The sequence below is a fragment of the Acomys minous genome, assembly GCF_964271855.1.
Source record: "Acomys minous genome assembly, chromosome: 7".
NCBI lineage: Eukaryota > Metazoa > Chordata > Mammalia > Rodentia > Muridae > Acomys > Acomys minous.
Window position 1 is genome coordinate 5,143,416 of NC_140488.1, and position 18,020 is coordinate 5,161,435.

Sequence of the window (18,020 nt, forward strand, 5' to 3'; positions counted from 1 at the left end):
CCACCTTTAAAACACCCTTGATGTGCTGAGGTGAGTTGATGGGTGGGGGCTCTCATTTCTGAGAAGGGGAGGGGGCTGAGAGAGAAAAGAGGGTAGGAGGGTGGGACCCAGAGGAGAGGAGGGAGTGGGCTGCTGTAGGGATGTAAAGCAAATGAGTGAGTGAGTGAGTGAGTGAGTGAGTGAATAACCAAACAACAGCCCCCACACAAGCAAGCTTCCTCCCCTGCTGTAGGTTCTGTCACCTCCTGGAACTAGTGCAGAGGCCTTCAGAGCCACCCAGCCACTGCAGCTGATCTTCCTAATTTTCTTACTGTTCTCATGTGTCTTTTCTTGTCTTTGGCCCATTGGTCTGTAAAACCCCTGCTGTGGTAGGAGCACTGGCTCAGAGGAACCAGTAGGAGCCATTTTTGGAGATTTTATAACTATTTTCATCAAAAACAGAACCAAAAACATAACACCAACACACAAAAAAATCCATTTTCCTTGTTCCTTCTGTCATCATGAAGTAACTTAAGCACTGATGTCACTTTTTGTTCCTAAACCTTTTTAAAGTTTTAAAAAAATGTTTTCTCCTCCAGTCTGCTTTGGACTATGGAGTAACCAGAAATTTGAGGTGTGGTATTACAGTTAAATTAACTTCATCCTGTGGATCTAAGCAATTTTAAAGCAAATTTCCTAGTTCAAATTATCCCTCCATTGCTTGCTCCTCCCTTGCACTAGGCTCCGCCCCTGCTGGGGGTAGGTGGTGTAGAAGCTTAGTTGGCCCTAATAGGTGGTGTTCTGTCTTTGAGTTTTACCTGCATGTTCTCATGCCTTTAAATTCACAGAAACTTTGTCAGGGAAGCAAGGGCAGGCTTTTAGAACGAAAATAAAGAAGCTTTTGAAGTGCTTTAATAATTCATTTTAAGAACTAGAGTGCACAAGCAAAGTGTCTAAAGTGACAAATGTCGTCGTCAGAATTTGGCTGTCCCACATTTACTGCTGATTCCTCTCTGCTGGGCACGACTTCTCATGTATATATACGTAATCAGTATACAGATATGGACAGAGGTATCACAGGAATGCCTAGTCTCTCTCCTGTACTCAGGTACACCCCTTCAGGTGGCCATATGCCTGAACCTGCTGGTCACTCTTCAGTAACAATATCCTGAGAGGGAGGTGCCAGGAGAAGAGAAAGATAGAAAAACTGGAAATAGGGAAGATAAACCTGTGGGCAGAAGGTCTTATAAAAGCAATCTCTTATGCCAAACAAGCTTCTTAACCAGCACAGCATCACTGGACATGGCGGTGCACACTTTTAATCCCAATGTTTCTAGGCAGAGGCAGGTGGATCTCTGAGCTCAAGGCCAGCCTGTTCTATAGAGCAAGTTTCAGCACATCCTGGGCTACAAAGTGAAACCAGGTCTTGAAGAAAGAAAAAGAAAGATACAGCATCTTATAGATTATTTACAGGGGTAAAATGTGATAAAATCAGCAAGAAGCTAATCAAGCAATGCCACACAAGGACAGGTCATCTCAAGAGCAAGACACAGCCAAGCACACAGCAGTGGCCTTGGGTCTGATAACCATAGCCCCAAATGTTGGGAAAAGTGGGGTTCTCAGAATATGTAGCCAGGCTTGCCCCAGGCCGTTAGCAGCTCTGCCAAGTATATTCATGGTTACATTGGGGCCTCAGGGAAAAGTCCTCAAGGCCCAGGCTCCAAACCATTACTGGCTCCTTCAAGCATATTCTTGGTTTAAAGAAGGAGCTAAGCCTCTTCTCCACATATATTAGGGCCTCAGGGAAGCCACAGATGCACAACCCAGCCCTCCACAGGAGAGAGCAAGTTGCACAAGTTGTTCATTGAGTTTTTTCATATGGACCCTGCCTGACAGCAAACCACCCACACCCACACAGGGAAGGAGGAAGGGAGGGAGGGACAGGGGGAAGAGAGAGGGAGAGAGAGAGAGAGAGAATGAGGAGGAGGAGGAAGAGGAGGAGGAGGAGGAAGAGGAAAAATAAAATAAAATAGTTTTAGTTAATTCCTAAGGAGAATTTCTACTTGCTTAGCTAGACATGACTGAAGTCATCCAAACCTAATAGGTATAAGTAAGAGTACAGTTAACTAGCCATCAGTAGAAAGGCTTGTTGGAGATTAAGCTGCAAAGGCCCTCCCACCTTCTCTCTCTGTGTCCCCCCTCTCTCTCTCTGTCTCTCTCTGTCTCTCTCTGTCTCTCTCTCTCTCTCTTGGGTAGAAGAGAGCAGAACCAAAATGGTAGGTAAGGAAGCACATTTATATTTACGACGATCCGTAGGGTGGGTTCTTTGAACTGGTACAGGACATTTGGATTGACCCTGAACTACTGGCCTTGCCCAAGAATTTTGTCCTTTGGGGCAGGTTAAGAGAGGTTACTATTACTTTAAGGGAGGCTGCCCCTAAGCAGAAAACAGCCTTTTGGCCTCCCTTTACCCAATAACAATCCTTGTGTTCACCCAGTCAAAGTCCTCCTGCTTAGAGCTTTGCACCATCACTGACATGTTGGGTGCTACTTTGAACATAGTAATAGGCTCCACTGTGCATGTGTTTATTGACTGAGTCTAGGTGTGGAAGGTGCGGTAGAAGGAAGCCGCGCTCCACCTCAGTGAGGGACAGCAGAGGCTGTGGTGTGTTCATTTGCCTCTAGCACCGGTCTGCAGAGGGAGATACAGATTTACAGTGGGAAACCACAACCAGATAGAACAGGAGTGGTGCCCTGCCTCCCAGTATGTAGCCCAGTCTGACCTCTCTGAAGACCAGCACCCTGTTTCAAAGTGGTAGTGCAGAGAGGACGAAGCCTCCCATGCTTAGTGGAAGAGGACTTGAATAAGATTCTGTCCAGGCGGCTCACCAGTTTTACTCATGTCCCATACCTGGGTGCACGCTTCCTCCATTATCCTCAGGCTTTTTACATGATTTCTCTGCCCTCCTCTGTCTTGTCCAGCAGGACCAGTAATTACGGGGTCACGAGGGGAGCCATACCTGAAAAGATGGGACGAGAAAGAAGGAGGTGAGACCAAGTAGAACTCCTATCAAGGTCTGTTTATTGAATCAAAAACAAAAGCTTATATGGGGTGGAGGCAGGGGCTAAGCAGCAGGGGCGGGGGCCCAAGAATGCCTCCAGATGATGCCATCAGGGGAACATCCTGTGGTTTATCTTGGAACACTATCTCTCTATCTCTCAGAAAGTCCCTAGCTTTCCTGCTGAACAACATCTGCAGGGGGTGAAAGGAGTGTAAGACCCCCAGCATGGTGGTCTTAACGAGGAGACCCCCACCAAGAACCAGCGAGACCAAGGTTTCGGTTGCAACACGCAAGAGGCTTTATTGTAGGGGGACGGGTACCCGGGCGTCTCAGTCTCTGGAGAGGCTGGCGCGCCGAGCGAGTCTTTTTGGGGGCCTTTTATAGGGATTTTAGCGAGAAGCGCAGTTACAGAAGCGAGAAGCATAGTTACAGGGCTCTGATTGGTAAATTTAAATGAGGCGAGGTTATGGTCCGGTCATCAGATGGGAACAGGGGAGTTTACCCGTTCCCTGGGCCAGATGGCCAACCATAAATATCTTGTTTGACAAGGACAAACTGTTTCTGTTATCTCAGCACGCTTTTATCTTTCTCCTCTGGGCCCCAGGCCTTATCTTATCCCGGGAACCTATTATTCTAGTCTTGCCTTGCAAGATAGCGTTACTGCTGCTATGCTTGCTATGGCGGGTGCACAGGGGAGGGGGTCTTACATTCCCCCCTCTTGTTGTAAATTGAATGAAATCTTTCATTCAATGACCTCTGGTTTTACCTGTTGGAGCTGTTGGTATTGTTGGGTTAGAACCAAGGCCTGTACAACCGATAGGCGGTCTCGGATGAATTGCACCAGTCTGTTAAGGAAGGATGCAGGGCCCAAAAAGTAGGAGCAGGATAATAATTAATAAAGGGCCCGTTATGGTAGATATTAAAGTGGTGAACCAAGGAGCCTTATTAAACCAGTTTTTATACCAAGTTCGTCCTGATTTAAATTGCAACTGTCGCTGCTTGAGCCTTTGACTCGTTGAGGAATCGGAAGGGGTCGCAGGCAAGGAACCTTGGGGAGTAATGAGATTAAAGGGGCTGATGGTTACTGGCATAGGCGGGAGAGGTGCTAGGACAAGGGGTCTGGCAGGTGGGCCTTGTTCTGGAAGGACTTTGTTGGTCCTACAGGCACTGGGGAAGGACTTGTTAGGGTCAACTTAATTTTAAAAATCAACCCAGGGTCTTTCCCCGCAGCATATAAGCGCAATCCCCAGTTGTTTCCTCTAAGCCAGCTCTGATGGTCTCATTTTTTTATGTTAGTGAATCTCACGGCTATGGGGTTGCAGTATCTGTTTTTACAAGGCCCATTTGGGCTATTGCTGTGGGCGCACCTATTCTCAGGGTATTTATAACTATCTCTTTCTCCCTGGTTTGGCCTGTCATAGCTGTTTTTTTTTTACCGTGATCAGATCCCAGGTGGAAGTAGGGTTTCAATGAGCCTCACCAGTAGTTTTACAACCCCATGCAGCACAATAGAAATCAGAGGTCCCCCCACACTTGTGTCGAAGCTTCTAACTGTGGCCCTGACCAGGGCAAACATAAAATTCTGAGGACCGGAGGTTGGCCCGGCAGAACTGTCCTGAGCACCCGAATGTGCTCCCTATCTCACCCGGGACGCACTGTTTTTCAGCCAGTGGTTTAGAGAGGTCTGTGTGGTCGGGGAGATCCCAGGTGAGCGATCCAGCCACCAACTTACAAATATCTGGCGTTAGATTCGGCCACCAAGTCCATGGGGGGTGCACTGCAGTGATCGACCAGACAGTGTTCCCCTCTTCATTGATCACCTCCCAAGTCTGTTGCATCGGGGCATGAGGGTTGTTGTCCTGACTCAGGGTCGCATCGGCGATGCAGACGCAGCTTAAGAGGATTATCTCCAATCTCGAACTGATGAGGAACTGTAGGGTCTCCAACCGAGTAAGCGTCCTTCAGCTGTTCCCAAATCTCTCGCCTGATCGTCTCGAGAGCCTTAACGGGCTAAAAGATGGGTGGAAGGCACAAAACTGTCATCAGGACGCGCCACACTCTCTAGGATTTTAAACAGAGGTGGTGGTGCACCAAACAGTATCTCAAAGGGTGTCAGTCCCATTGGTCCAGGCGTGTTCCGTACCCGGAACAAGGCAAGGGAGAGAAGGGCTGTCCAATCACCCCCGCCGGTCTCTAAGGTCAATTTTGTTAAGGTCTCCTTTATAGTTTTATTCGTCCTTTTTACCTGTCCTGAGCTCTGGGGTCTATAAGCACAATGCAATTTTCAATTTATCCCCAATTGTCTGGCCAGTCCCTGACTTACCTGGGCGACGAAGGCAGGCTCGTTGTCCGACCCAATTACCTTAGGTATCCCGAACCGGGGAAGGATTTCTTCAAGTATCTTCTTGGCCACTACAGTTGCCGTTTCCTTTTTCGTGGGAAATGCCTCAACCCACCCCGAGAAGGTGTCTATGAAAACTAGAAGGTATTTATTACCATATCGGGCCGGTTTGACTTCAGTGAAATCAACCTCCCAATAAGTTCCAGGTTGATCTCCCCGCAAGCACTTTTCTGCACAGTGTCTGCTGGAACCGGCATTAGTGAGAGCGCAAGCCTTGCAGTTTTTTTTTTTTTACCAGATCCTCTGCTGTCTTTTGTAGTCTGGGGATGTGATAGGGAGACTTATTGACCAGTTCTGTCATCTTCTTGGGCCCTAGGTGGGTAAGGCGGTGTATACTAGCCAGGTATTTTGGCCCTTCTTTTTCTGTGAGGATTCTTCTCTCTGGAATAAGCTAAGAATTTTTTTTTTTTATTTTTAATGTCTTTGCCAGCTGAAGTCAGCAGCCCACGTTGTCTATAAATCGCTCCATGGACATGAGCTATTGCGAAAGCATACCGGCTATCAGTGTAGATATTGATAGCCTTTCCCTCTGCCAGTCTTAGTGCTTGGGTCAAAGCAATAAGTTCAGCTTTTTGGGCCGACGTCCCTTCTGGTAAACTGCTGGCCCAGATGACAGACTTCCCGTCCACTACTGCTGCCCCAGCCCTCCGCTTACCTGCTACCACAAAGCTACTTCTGTCGGTGAACCAAGTTTTTACCCCAGGCCACGGCTGGTCAGTGAGGTCTGATCGAGTCCCTGTTTCTTCAGCCAGTATCTCTTTACAATGATGAACTGGGGTCTCACCAGCTTCGGGTAGCAAGGTGGCAGGGTTAAGGATGGCGGGCGGAGCGAAGGTCACCCGCTCTGTCAGCAACAAGCTCTGGTAGTGGGTTATCCGGGCGTTGGTCATCCAACGGTCTGGTCGTTGTCTGATAATGCTCTCGAGGGCGTGGGAGGCCACCACCATCACATTTTGGCCCATGGTTAACTTATCGGCATCTTTTACCAATATAGCAGTTGCTGCTATCGCCCGCAAACAAGAGGGCCACCCACTGGCCACAGGATCCAGTTTTTTTTTTTTTTTTTTGACAGATAGGCCACTGGGCGCTTCCAGGGTCCTAGAGTTTGGGTGAGGACCCCCCTGGCAACCCCCTTCCGCTCGTCGATGTACAGAGTAAAAGGCTTGTTCAGATCAGGCAGTGCTAGGGCAGGGGCTTCTAGCAGTGCCTTTTTAAGGTTCTCAAAAGCCAATTGGTGTTCCTTAGTCCAAGTGAACTCCCCCCCCCCTTTTTTTTTTTTTTTTAGAGGGTATAATGGGGCCGTCAGAGTGGCGAACCTGGGAATCCAAAGCCTGCAGAATCCCGCGGTCCCTAGGAATTCTCTTACCTGGCGAGGAGTGGTTGGGGTCGGGATCTGAGTCACTGTTCGTTTCCTGGCTTCTGTGAGCCACCGTTGTCTATCTTTCAGGGTGTATCCCAGATATGTCACTTCAGTCCGGCACAGTTGTGCCTTTTTGGCAGAAGCCCGATACCCCAACTCACCTAACTCAGCCAGGATTTTCTGAGTCCCAAGCTCGCATTCTTCACGGGTTTCTGCAGCCAATAGGAGGTCATTTACATACTGTAGAAGAGTCACCTGGGGATTATTAGCGCGGAAAGGGGCAAGGTCCCGATGTAGGGCTTTATCAAATAGGGTGGGGGAGTTTTTAAACCCCTGGGGCAATCTCATCCACGTAAGCTGTCCAGTTTTTCTGTTTTCAGGGTCTTGTCACTCAAAGGCAAGCAGGGATTGGCTGTTAGGGTGCAATCTCAGACAGAAGAAGGCATCTTTGAGATCAGGTGGCAGTGTTCAATCTTCTCTGGGTCTCCTTGGCCCCTGCCTTCTGTTGTCGCCCAGGTTCCCTGTCTGCCTAGGCCTGCCTGTTCCCTGACGCCTTTTTTTTTCTACCACTGCGGCCAGTACTCTCGTCAGATTCTTTTCCTGCCTTTTTTTTTCTTTATCCTCAGCTCTCTCTTTCTTTCCTCTTTCCTCATCCTCAGCTCTCTCTCCTTTTTTTTTTCCTGTTTCACTTCCTCTGTCTCCTTTTTACGATAAACTTTCTCAGCTTCCTTCACCACATCCCTGATGGTATAATCGTGCAATCCCTCAATGCGCTAATGCACTGTAGTTTCTTCCTAATATCAGGTACTGACTGTCCAATGAAAGCCATGATTACAGAGGCTCGCTGTCCCTCTGACGTAGGGTCAAAAGGGGTATATCTCCAGTAAGCCTCCATGAGCCTCTCTAGAAACACCGAGGGGGGCTTGGTCGTTCCCTGCATGACTTCTCTTACCTTCGCCAAATTGGTGGGCCTCCTCACTGACCCTCTGAGACCTGCCACCAGAGCCCGGCGGTAAATGGACAGCCGTTCCCTACCTTCTGCCGTGTTGTAGTCCCACTGAGGACGGGTCAGGAGGAATCCTTCATCTATTTCGGCCAGGGTCTGGACGGGGTGTCCAGCGTCATCTCGGATATTCTTTCGAGCCTCGAGGAGAATTCTTTCTCTCTCCTCGGTGGTGAATAAAACCTGCAGAAGCTGCTGACAGTCATCCCACGTGGGTTGGTGGGAGAACATCAGGGACTCTATCAGACCTGTAAGTCCCGTAGGGTTCTCTGAAAAAGGTGGGTGGTTAGTTTTTCAATTATAGAGATCAGAGGAAGAAAAAGGCCAATACTGTAGGAGTTGTAACGCATTTTTTGCCTGTCGGGGCCGGCCCGACAGCACTAAGGGGCAGAGCCACAGTGGAATCAGGCCCCTCAGGGGTGGCTCCAAGGCGGCTCCCAGTGCCCGCCGAGGGTCCATTACCCATTGCCCCAGAAGCCTCGGGCAGGGCTGAGGTTGGGGCTGCCGGCTGGGGAACTCGGGGATATGGTGGGAGCAGGGGCATGGGCCATTCGGCGGAACAGAAAGTCTCCCATTTGCCCTTGCGGACTTCTACTGACAGATTGTGTGCAATGACACGGACCTCCTTGAAATGCTGTAAGGTAAGGGTTAATGGAGTGGCAAGAGTCTGACCCATGGTACCAAAAACATAAAACGAAAGACAACAGAGGACAGCCAGACACAAAAGACCAAAAACAGCCTGCGCAGGACGCTTGCGCCAAAACGAAAACAAAGCAGAGGTTGGAGACACAGGGGGTCCGGATTCCCCGTCTCCCAGATGAGGCGAATAGCCTCTCAGATGGGCCGGAGCCCCAAATTCGGATGGGACGGAGAGTCCCTACGGAATCCCGCCGGGACGTCTCCCGGGGGTACAAGGAAGAAGTCCGAGTTCGTCAACTCCTTCTTGTCCTTGCCAGATTCAGAGAGTCTACGCAGACACCGAGACACGTAACGATTAACAGAGAGACGACAGAGAGACGACATGACAACAACGACTAAGCCGGCCGGCACAAAGGCTTACCTCCCGAATTTGGGTCGGTGGTCCCTGGGCGGGGGTCCCGATCTCGGTGGGACCTCCAAATGTAAGACCCCCAGCATGGTGGTCTTAACGAGGAGACCCCCACCAAGAACCAGCGAGACCAAGGTTTCGGTTGCAACACGCAAGAGGCTTTATTGTAGGGGGACGGGTACCCGGGCGTCTCAGTCTCTGGAGAGGCTGGCGCGCCGAGCGAGTCTTTTTGGGGGCCTTTTATAGGGATTTTAGCGAGAAGCGCAGTTACAGAAGCGAGAAGCATAGTTACAGGGCTCTGATTGGTAAATTTAAATGAGGCGAGGTTATGGTCCGGTCATCAGATGGGAACAGGGGAGTTTACCCGTTCCCTGGGCCAGATGGCCAACCATAAATATCTTGTTTGACAAGGACAAACTGTTTCTGTTATCTCAGCACGCTTTTATCTTTCTCCTCTGGGCCCCAGGCCTTATCTTATCCCGGGAACCTATTATTCTAGTCTTGCCTTGCAAGATAGCGTTACTGCTGCTATGCTTGCTATGGCGGGTGCACAGGGGAGGGGGTCTTACAGGAGGAAGTTATACAAGGCTGAAAGGAAGAAGTTAGCTTTGGAATGGGCCATCAGTATTTTTCCATAGCCAGTAGATTCTTTTACCCTTGAGTGACCTTGGGTTGGCTCCCGACACTCCTCTGTGTTGCTGGGCTTCATCAGTAAGCTCCTGCATGTAAATAAATAGGGTGTAGGGCTTTGGATGCCTCTGAATTGTAGGGTTTTTCAGTTCAGCAATCTGTGTCCTTCCCACGTAGAGAAACTTCACGTTTCTTACACATGTCCTTAAGACCAAGGCTGGCACTTTCTTGGGGGCCTTTACAAGCTGCCTTAGCCAGCTTCATATTACCACGGTGAAACACCTGGGGCAGTTTGCAAGGACAGTAATCTCAGTTTCTTCCCATGCCTTTTTCTGCTCAGGAGACAATAACACATCCTGGCAGGCGAGTGTGACAGGACCAAGTGCTGAAAGCACAGAACAGGGGAGAGAAGAGGGAGACATTCTGCCCTTAGCGACCACAGTCTGTCAGAGGCATGCCTTAATAATGCAAACCCCTGCCACAATGGACCACTGGAGGATACTCAACATCCACATTACTGCAGGAGCCTATTAACTCTGGTGACCACTCACGTAGAGGGACAGAGTCCTTGAGTGGGAAGGGACTGGTGTGGAAGAGATTGTGAAAGTCGCCGTTTTTGAAGTGCCTTTATTCATTTGTGTTGATGTAGCCACTGTAGCTGCTATAGAATCTGTCCCATTTTAAGGAATGTCTGAGCTGCTGGTGATGTCACATGCCATTAATCCCAGAGCTCGGGCAGCAGAGGCAAACAGATCTATGTGCCTTTTAGGCCAGCCTGGTTTACAGATTGAGTTCTAGGACAGGCAAAGCTACACAGAGAAATCTTGTCAAAAAAAAAAAAAAAAAAAAAAAAAAAAAAAAAAAAAAAAGAATGTCTCTGAATAGACAAAGGGATTGGGACTGTAAACCCTGAGCAGAACTTAGAGCTTACTTCAGTCTACTCCAGAAGGGTCACCATGGGAAGCTAGCCTCCCTCAGCCTGCTGGGGCTGTTTGCCCAAGGTTGCACATGATGTTTAACTAGTACATCCTTAAGCACCTGTACAAGTCCTTGAGGAGATTGGGCCTACTACAGTTTTCTCAGAAGGAAAAAGGGGAGCTTTTAGGCCTCAAAGAACCCTTGGACTTGGCAGGTGTCATGGGATCCTCAAGGGGCCCTTGGTCGATAAACTCCTCCTCTTTTCACCTAATGAAACAGTTCCCAAGGGTAAGAATCTTTGGAAGAGCATATGGGCCTTTGTATAGCCCGAAGGAAGCCCTCAGTGGTACACATTTGTGACCGTGACCCCTGCTTTGGGTGACTCTCTGTGTTATAATGTCTTATGAAGCTGAGTGGAATGCTTCCATAGTGTGCCTGCTTTTCAGTTGAGCACAGAATCCCCCAACGGAATCGCTGCTTTGGAGTTATCCACAGTCCTGTGGTGACCTCACTAAACTCCTTGGTTCGACAAGCCAAACTAAATGGAATTCTTCTTTGTTATGTGTCTTCTATATTTGGGGTGGACAATCCCTTCTGCCCAGCTCCTCGGTGAGAGTCACCTGGCACATGAGACCTAAAAGAAACTGACAGAATAAAAGAGATGGGTTGTAGTGCAGTATCTGCCAGGGGAATCTAGGCACGAGCATTTTCCTCTGTGAGGCCTCCAATGGCGCATCCCCTAGCTATGGTGATAGTTTTATGGCCACTGCTACAGCTAATAAAGCCTGCATGATCGGCTCAGCAGTTGGCTCATAGGAATCTTGCCTGACTAAGGAAGAATTGCAATGGGAAGTGGACATGCAGAAGGTGTCCACCTAAGACACAGCAGCAAAAGCAAATAGAGGGAACCTGGTCCAGAAGCTCTGAATGAAGTCCTGTGAAAGGCTCTTTTATTTGCCTGTTTCAGCTGTTGTCTCAAAAACTAGTGCCTCTGTCTGCTAGCCTAGGCCTGGTCTTGGAAGCTCCTTACATCTGTACACTCTAACCCAGGCCTAGGACGTTCTCAGCCTCTGAGACTGACTGCTAAATAAACTCACCCCTCCTTGTTCTTACTGAGCTCCAACTCCAAGAATGAGCCCAGATTTTAATCCATTAGTTCATGCTCCCTGTGTCTAAGGTCCCCGGTCTCTTGATTGGATGAGTCTGAACATGTGCCTACCTGAAAGCTGTCTTGTGATTTTGTTGTGTGTATCTCTCCCTATATGTGTCTGTCTCTTCTGTGTTACAGAGAGTGCCGGCTGTCTGGTGTGTGTGTGTGTGTGTGTGTGTGTGTGTGTGTGTGTGTGTGTGTGTGTGAAAACTCTATAGTTCAGCTTGTGCTGTCACCTTGCCTCTGAGAGCCTGCCTTGCCCTCCAGGAAATTCTTTTGCATGGGAAATGGCAGAGAAGGAGATCTTCCCTGTCAGCTGGCCCTCAGGCAACCTCTAAGCAGCAGAAACCTAAAAACAGAGCTTTCACACTCTCAAGTCCTAAGACACAGACATGGAAGGGAGAGCAGGGAAAATAACCTCAAGTGAGACTAGGCTGGTTTCTTAGAACCTCAAAAGAAAACAATGTAGCTTCAATTTCCCTGTCCACCTATCTGTCTGGGCTCTGGCTTGGAGCCCTGCCTGCTTCTGAAACCCAAAACTGGCCCCATGCCTGAGAACCAGGTGAGAGTATGGTGTGAACCTTGTCTCCCTAGTCCAGAGGTTCCTGCGAGGTGGAGTGCGGCTTCTGCTGTCCTCTTGGGTCCCACACACAATGACCACTAAGACACTGTAGGGAGTAACTCCACCTCCAAAAGTCAGCCCTTTAGCATTGTGTCCACAGGGAGTGGCTGGGTTAAAGGCTGATTCTGGCTAATGGGACTCTGTTTGTTGCAGTGGTCACACAGGGGAAGAGCTGAAACATTGTGGGCCCTTCTCTCAGGTGCTTGGCCTCCCTGCCTCCTACTCCCACTCCCATGCTGCCTTTGGGACCTCTGAGGTTGGCCCCAGGCGAGGCTTTCATGCCAACTCTCATGAGGCCTTTGGAGACACACTAACTAGTGTCAACACTGCTTTATCTTAAAATGTCTCTATCCTGAAAAGGGCCTTTCATGGCTATAAACTGCCCACTGTGACTCAGAAAGGGCAGCAACATAGTAGGGCATGGCACAAAAGTCTCCTCTTTCAAGTCCCCGGATGCTCGAAATCTTGCATTACAAAAGTTTTCTGAGACCTTACCCCAAGTCCCTGGATGCCAAAAAAACCTACCTGCCTATTTCCCTCACCATCTCTCTGTTGGGCATGGCACTAAAAGGCTGCTCCTTCAAATCCCCAGGTGCTGGAATACTTGTGTCACAAAATGGCTCTGAGCCCCATCCCAAGTCCCAGGAAGGCTGCATAAACCACCAGGCTCCTTCCCTTCAGGAATCTTGTAAAATCACTCCTGATGCCCCAGGTCCTGGTTTCAGATGTCCCCATGGATGTAGATGGGGATGCAGAGGTTTGAGGGGGCTTATGACCACGAAATACCCCCACCCCAGGTGAGGGGGTGCTCAGCACCACAGAGTACCATTGGTCAGGCCTGAGCCAATTGCTCCTGTAAAACTGTTGAGGGAAGTTTACAAACATCCACTCAGCTGCCTTTGCCCAGCCCCGGACACATACTTTCTTTTCTTTTTTTTTTTCCTTCATTCTTTTCCTTGTTTCTTTCCCTTTTTTCTGAGACAGGGTTTCTCTGTGTAGCCTTGGCTGTCCTGGACTTGCTTTGTTGAACAGGCTCCCTGGAACTCACAGTTCTCAGCCTGCCTCTGCCTCCCAAGTGGTGAGATTAAAGGCTTGGCCTTCTGCAAACAGGCAGTTTGTGAGATCAGCACAGCAGGCTGCTCTAACTATTAGGGACACCATTGGATCAGGCTCATCCTGAGGACCTCTAAGGAGGGCACAGGCAAGGGTCCATAACAGCTGGACCAGAAAGAAGTCAAAAAGGAGTGTCAGGGCTGAATGGAGAAGGAGTCTATGAGAAAACTTGGAAGTAAGGTTAGGGTGCCCTGCAGCAGGAAGACTGGTGCTGGTCTTGTGGGTGGGGCTGTGACTGCTGAGGTCAATAGTGGTGGGCGGGGCTTGTATGCTAGGGTGGAAGGGTGGGAGGATCTGGACCTAGTAAGAGCTAGAGAAGGAAACTTTGTGCCCTTGGTAACAGGCACTAGAAGGGGGACCATGTGTGGGGGAGGGGCGGTGTTCTGTAGTGCTAACAGCTGAGAGAGGAAGGTAGACAGACTGAGGCAGGGGTATGAGGACCAACCTGCATCTGCATGGGGTGGAGCCCATCTGATCACTGGGGAAGCAGGAAGTGGTTAGGTGTTAGGGGCGTGGCTGTGGATCCTGCAGCATAGACATAAGGGCCTGCCACGGTGGGAGGCAAGGTGATCATTTATAAATTAGGCTGGGCTCTGGATGTTGACCTGAGAGGAGGCAGGGTCACCCTAAGCGCAGGATGGGGTTGTGTAGGTGTATACTAGTGTGTGGTTGTGAGAGCTGACTGAAGAGTGGTGGGCTGAGCTCTCTTGCTGATCCAGGGCTTCACTGAGGTCTGGTCCTTCTCTGAGTGCTGGATTGTGTCAGTCTAACTTTTGGTCCCTACTTAATGTTGCCCAGAACCGCTGAAGGAGAAGGGGGCCCAGGGCTGTTTCTGCTGTGGCAGTTGTTGTGGGCTGGGTTGTGTGAGTGGTGAGATAAGTGAGCAGGGAATGCAGAGCACCAGGCCAAGGCTATGATGTGAGTGGTCACTTTCTGAGGAGGGGGCAGAAGGCTGAATCCTCACTTGACCTTCATTTGGCAGAGAACACCTGTAGCAGTGGGGCACTGTGACCTGCTGAGATAGAGTAGTGGGTGGGGGCTGTGGTTTCAAATGTCAGGGAAGGGCAATGGGTTTCAACCTTCCTTATGCTGTGACTCTTTAACACAGTCCCTCATGTGTTTCGTTGCTATTTCATTACTGGAATTTTGCCACTGTTACAAATGGAACCTCAACATACATAGCTGTTGTGGGGGTCGAGACCCAAGGGATGAGAACCCTGTCTGTAGGGGGGGGGGTGAAGTATTGTACATTCTCAGGGCGAAGCTTTGAGTGCTGAGTTAAAGAGCTGTAGGTGCGGGTAGGAGAACAGAAGCTGTCTCTGCTGGGGTAGCTTGTGCTGGAGGTGTTGTGAGTGGGGCAGAGATGACTTAGGTAGTAGTGGAAGGCGGGGCTTGATGCTTAGTTGCAGCTGAGGCTGATGATGTAGGCATAGTGGGCAGAGCTTGCAAGCCAAGGTAGGAGCTTTGAGCAGTGACAGGTCGGCCTTCTGTCTTGACAGCTGATAGACATGTTGAGGGCTGGGTGAAGTGTAAAGCATTAGCAAAACTACTGAATGCAGTGGAGAAGAGGGAGCCTGTTTGTATGAGCTGCAGCAACTCTTGTGGGTGGGGCTGTGAGTGCTTTCCTAGGTGGGCTGCATTTGAATTGGATATTCCCAGGAAGGACCAATCATCTTACCTATCACCTTTTTGGATTGCATATTAAGTGTTCACGAATCCAGCTCTGGTTATCTTAAGTAGGCATGTTTGGAGTTACTAACAATGTTATGTCCAAATTTTGAGAGACTCTCCGAACAGACCACTCAAGAGCCAAGTCCAAATGCAGTGACAACGTTGTGTTTATATTGCAGGTTGGAACCCAGGACACACCTCCAATGCGCTGATGCAGCAGGTGCAGGGAAGTGGCCTGGATTCTCAATGAAGAGGGGTTTGTTATAGGTTTTAGACAAAGAATTGGGTTCTACAGTATATGATTGGATGACATCTGGGCAGAAAAGCTGCAAGCAGAGAGCTACAAGACTTAGAGTTTCATGGTTGGGTAATAGATGTAGGGGCAAGTTGGCCTATAGAAAATATTGGCTGAGGCAGTCATGGGGGCACTAGGAACCTTGACCTGGCCTCTCCTAATTGGTTGTTGCTATGTGCCAGACCACCTGCTGCTCAGCTTGACCAGCAGAGAGTGTATTTGGACTTTCCCAAGGTGAGCTGATTGAGTGGCCAGTGAACATTGTTTCTGTTTAGGCTAGTGTGTGCTTAGTCTGGAATCTGGGTTCAGCCCTTGCCTAGGTTGAAGACAAAATGGAGTTTCCTTTGCAAAATGGAGTCTCTTTTTCCAAAGGGAGTTTGTTTGGTCCTTACAAACAAGATAGTTTAGACTGAGAATTTTATTTTACATTTTAACCCGTTTGTGTGTGTCTGCAGATGCAGGCAGATACCCTGAAAAGCTTATTCAGTATTTGTCAGGTAAGCCATTCAGTTGTAGAATAATATAGTTATCCGTATCCTAGATGGCATTAAACAGGAAACTATAAAAACCCAACATCTACAGGAACTCAGAAATGCTAACATCAGGTTGTTTCAGTTTTCTTTAGGGATTTTTTAATTAATTTATTCTTGTTGCATCTCAATTGTTATCCCATCGCTTGTATCCTCCCTTTCTTCCCTCCCTCCCGTTTTCCCCTTATTCACCTACCCTATGACTGTTCCTGAGAGGGATTACCTCCCCCTGTATATGCTCATAGGGTATCAAGTCTCTTCTTGGTAACCTGCTGTCCTTCCTCTGAGTGCCACCAGGTCTTCCCCTCCAGGGGACATGGTCAAATATGAGGCACCAGAGTATGTGAGAGAGTCATATCCCACTCTCCACTCTACTGTGGAGAATGTCCTGTCCATTGGCTAGATTTGGGTAGGGGTTTAAAGTTTATGGCCTGTATTGTCCTTGGCTGTTTCCTTAGTTTGAGTGGGACCCCTGGGCCCAAATCTGCCTATCATAATGTTCTACTTGTTGGTTTCTAGGACCCTCTGGATCCTTTCACTTTGCCATTCTCCCATGCTTCTCTCATCTAGATTCCCAATAGGATGTCCTCTCCTCTCTCCCAGTTTCCTGGTAAGTGAAGGCTTTTGTGGGACATGCCCCTTGGGCTAATATGCAGATATAAGTGAGTATATACCATTTGAGACTTTTTGCTTCCGGGACAACTCACTTGCTATGATCATTTCTAGCTCAATCCATTTATCCACAAATTTCGGGAATTCCTTGTTTTTAATAGCTACATAGTATTCCATAGTGTATATGTACCACAGTTTCTTTATCCATTCTTCTATTGATGCCCACTCTCTCCATATCTCTTCAATATAGTACTCGAAGTTCTAGCCAGAACAATAGGACGACAGAAGGAGATCAAGGGTATCCAAATGGGAAAGGAGGAAGTCAAATTATCCCTATTTGCAGATGATATGATAGTGTACATAAGTGACCCTCAAAATTCCACCAGAGAACTCCTACAGTTGATAAACACCTTCAGCAAATTGTCTGGATACAAAATTAACTCAAAAAAGTCTGTAGCCTTCCTATACACAAATGACAAGCTTGCAGAGGAAGAAGTTAGGAAATCCATACCCTTCACATAGGCCAAAAGCAATATAAAATATTTAGGAGTTACTCTAACTAAGCAAGTGAAGGACTTGTTTGAAAAAAATTACAAAACTCTGAAGAAAGAGATTGAAGATGACCTGAGAAGATGGAATGATCTTCCTTGCTCATGGATCAGGAGAATTAACATAGTAAAACTGGCCATCCTACCAAAAGCAATCTACAAATTCAATGAAGTCCCTATCAAAATACCTACACAATTTTTTAAAGACATTGAAAGGTCAATTCTGAACTTCATATGGAAAAACAAAAAACCCAGAATAGCTAAAACAATCTTGTCCAATAAAAGGTGCTCTGGAGGAATCTCCATACCTGATCTCAAACTGTACTGTAAAGCAATAGTAATTAAAACAGCATGGTACTGGCACAGCAACAGGCTGGTTGATCAGTGGAATCAAATCGAAGACCCAGATATGAATCCACACACATATGGTCACACTTGATTTTCGACAAAGAAGCCAAATCCATTTAATGGAAAAAGGATAGCATCTTCAACAAATGGTGCTGGTCTAACTGGATGTCTATGTGTAAAAAAATGCACCTGGACCCATATTTGTCACCTTGCACAAAACTCAAATCAAAGTGGATTAAAGACCTCAACATAAAACCAGAGACACTAAGTCACTTAGATGAAAAAGTGGGGAAGAGCCTGGAACATACTGGCACAGGAGACAACTTCCTGAGAGAGAGAAGAAAGAAATCCTATCTATAAAACAAAATAAAGATTGCTTTACCCAGGTAAAATATGATGATCACAAAGTAAGTCATTCAGTGAGATCCCAGCAACCATGCTTAGTAATCCTTCCCGTGTGTTTTTTTTAACTTACTTATTTTTAAGCAGACATTTGTTATACTGAAGTAGCCAGAAAGCCAGCATGAGTTTTGTTGTGCTCATAGGCATCAGACACAGCTATCTGCCCATTTTGCCTGTCAGAAGGGAAGTGGTTCCTTTTGGTGAAGGGGAACTAGATGTCTTTGGACCTAACAGTCCAGAATGTGTTGACCAAAAGGGGCAGCATGGTCTCTTCTGTAAGTGCTTCTCAGCTGAAGTTAGGGTTGGTACTGGAGGCAGTGACCTCAGA

General features: G+C 48.1%; 1 long non-coding RNA gene across 4 annotated transcripts in view; it reads right to left on the reverse strand.

Annotated features, from left to right (window-relative positions):
- The window catches only part of LOC311601333, a 57,463-nt gene that overhangs the window by 13,775 nt on the left and 25,668 nt on the right, over positions 1-18,020 (reverse strand). For 3 of the 4 annotated variants that reach the window (XR_014780519.1, XR_014780520.1, XR_014780521.1), the window contains one exon: positions 2,891-2,999. The exons of the other annotated variant lie outside the window; for it this stretch is intronic. This is a non-coding gene — a long non-coding RNA (uncharacterized lncRNA). The remainder of the gene's footprint in view (positions 1-2,890; positions 3,000-18,020) is intronic. 4 annotated transcript variants of the gene reach the window in all.